Here is a 3,058-nt window from a genome sequence, read left to right as displayed (position 1 = left end):
CCTAGTACCTGAAAAAAACTTATTAAAATACCCCTCCCAGCTCTATACTTCTGAAACCGCTTTTCCAACAAAAACAGGAAAAATATATACGGGGTTCCCTTTAAAGTGAAAAACTACATATCTCTATCTCTCTCCATACAAAACTCTGCCACTTCGACCTTACACACCTTTTACACCCCGACTTCCTGCTCTCACAATTGTCAGCCATTACTGCTGCTTGACTCCCTGCAGCCATCAAGCTGACCAGAACCCGCCCGGACTGAAAAAAGGGGTTTTAATGTGTCTGAATATGACAAAGGTTCCAGGGGGTGCGGTCCCCTTTTTAAAAATATTACCCTTATTTACGTAACTTCCATCGCTAACGGCAAAATCAAAAATTTTCGTAAGGGGGAAAAAAACACATTGGGAAAGGGAACACTTTTTTGACAATAGCGGCGGGGGCTGTTGGCTTCTGCCCCCACCCCCAAAGGGGGGGCCCGGCTGGGGAGGCCCCGGGAAGGCTCTTCCGAAAATTTACCATGCTGATTTCTTGGCCGCTTTCGACAGACTTCTGTTCCCCCATACCTGGGTTATAAGGAACCCAAAGCATAATGTTAACAGTAACTTGGAACTTGTTACTGGAAAGGAAACTAAATTTTGAAAATCTTGATCTTCATCGCAAAAAAGAAACGGAGGTAGTTTTGGGTCCCTTTGGGCGTCCAAAATTTGGCTCTACTTTTTGAGTTTAGACTTCTTTTATTTACCTCTCTAAATATATCTCGTGGTCTAACACTTTTTGAGAAAGAGATAAATATGAATACATTTGATCATCTCTCTTTCATAATTTCCTTCCTTTTCAAAACGCTAAAAGGACAGACCACTTGTCATGCAGCAGATTTCGAGGAAAAAGCGCCTGGTTAATGTTATCAAACTCACCATTTCATCACAATGGAGAAAAATGTTCATAAAATCGGCAGGGTCTCAGAAAACGCCTTATTTTTTTCCTTTAAAAAAAATCCGTAATATACAAGAGGCGAGGTGTGTTTTTGGAAAGTTTTTTTTTCCTACTTTATTTTCATATTTCATCATGAGCTGAATTGGAATGCAATATCAAGATAGTGTTTATACTTTTTCTTCTTTGTGTTTGTCTTCTGATATTGTCATTCCCTCGAGGATCAACTAGGTTTGACATTATTATTCAAAATAATTACCTTAAACGTGAATTAGTTATAAGTCTTACTCTGAAGTTGAATTGACATATAACGTTTTAAATTCCTGTTTTATTCTTTTCTTTTTGATAAGTAATCTGGTGATGTCGTAAACTCGATTTTCACGTAGAAGTATGAGAAAAGATGATACACCACTAGCTTACTCGAAGCGGTAATTTTAAATCTAGGAAGTCTATTTAAATTTCTTCATTACGAACAAAAGGACATCACCAGGGCCCAAAACAGACACCCAAGAATCTGAAGGGAAAACAAAAATTTCCCAGAAAGTTCCACTAGGCCCACCCATCGGTGAAAAGAGCGAAAATCACCCAAAATGAGGAAATGTCCCGTTTTCTTTGGCCATGTGACGTTTGTTGATATCCGCGTTCGTATGTCCCCAGGAGGAGACACTCGCACTGTTTAGGGTGATCTTAGGGCTCCACGGAAGTCTTATGTCGAAGTACAAGATATTCTCCCCGACAAGGGCGACAGGTGACTGACGGTGTAATTTTTAAAGGGGTTTTAGCGGTTAAGAGAGGGAAAACCAGCTATTAAAAGGGTCGTCGTCAGAGTAGCAGATTTGTTTACACTTCTGGGGCCATTATGGTTTTCGGTAAATATACCAGTACTTCAGAATTTTACGGCTGGGATGGGATTAATTTACCTTTTTAGGTAATTCTAGAGGAGAAGAGAGGAAGGGTGGCGATGAGAAAGTAAAATCACAACGCAAAAAGAGGAGGGAGGTTGGCAGACAAAGAATTGTGGTCGACCTTGACGATTTACTCGAGAATTTATTTGAAGCCTTTGTTGCTTGCTCTGTCTCAACCCGACGTCCACAGGCTGGAATTAAGCTCGTGGGAATATAGGAAATAAGAGGAAAAAACAAAGGGGGGAAAAAGGAAAAAAGGAAAAGTGATGATTTGTAAACATTGAGAGCCATGGTTTATTTCATCTATTTTTGGTCATCTGAGTCAGTCTCTTGAGGTGTGTCTGTGAGCAGGATTTATGGGGAAATTAGAGAACAGAGGGGAAATAGGAAACAGGCAAAGGCAAGTGATTATTTTTTAATTTCTCAACCCAAGGACTTATCTGATTGGAATATGTCATGAATATGGTAGATCTCTTGAATCTATCTGTAAAATTCATTAATTTGGAGTTTGTTGTACAGTCCATCTTATCTGATATGAATTACAACTTTCGGAAATATATCTGAAGATAAACAAGTTATAGGAAACTAAAAGGTCTTCATGTTCAAGTTAGGAAATCAATGGAGTTCTTTTGGTAGTCCCTACAAATCACTTTTTAATTTTTTTTGGCAATACTTCCTAAGAAATTAAAGGCTTTTAGATTCTTGTTAGGGAAACAAATTGAGATTGCACCCATTGATATTATGACAAGGCTGTTATAGACCAAGTAGCAAATGGCACCGCATCACAACGATTCCCGTGCCATTCGCTCAACGGTCTGGAGCTTGTTTTTCTCTAATAGTAGTGCATCATTAATGGAGGGTTGGGGTTAATGGGTTTATGGAAGGAAAAATTCACATTTTTTTATTTTTTAAAAAATATCAAGAAAACTTTATGCCAAAAATTTCGAAAAAATCTGATAAGCTGGGTTTAAAAGGGACACTGCCCGTTGTATTAAAAACCCCCTTTCCTGACCCCTAGCAAATTTTTTTTTTCTTGTTTTTGGGTTTTAAATTTTATCTTAGGTTGGGATTAATGAAAGGGGTCCTAAAGTGAAAAAGGGTTGTAAACCCCTAAAAAAATAAATCAGTACTTTTATAGGCAAATAACAGTTTTATCTACAAGTCAGAAAGGGATGGGGATTTTCTTTATATAGGCCTCATTGTATCTGTTTCTTTATTAAAA

The 3,058-nt window shown here is 38.2% G+C and overlaps 1 protein-coding gene across 1 annotated transcript in view; it reads right to left on the bottom strand.

Moving 5' to 3' along the window:
• The window catches only part of LOC119594058 (sex determination protein fruitless-like), a 63,112-nt gene extending 62,122 nt beyond the window's left edge, over window positions 1-990 (bottom strand). The window contains exon 1 of the mRNA XM_037943095.1: window positions 916-990. The gene's annotated coding sequence lies outside the window, so the exon portion shown is untranslated. The remainder of the gene's footprint in view (window positions 1-915) is intronic.
• Between the last annotated feature and the right edge of the window lie 2,068 nt (window positions 991-3,058).

Source organism: Penaeus monodon, chromosome 33 (assembly GCF_015228065.2).
Source record: "Penaeus monodon isolate SGIC_2016 chromosome 33, NSTDA_Pmon_1, whole genome shotgun sequence".
Lineage (NCBI taxonomy): Eukaryota > Metazoa > Arthropoda > Malacostraca > Decapoda > Penaeidae > Penaeus > Penaeus monodon.
This window is presented reverse-complemented; position numbering and strand designations above follow the sequence as displayed.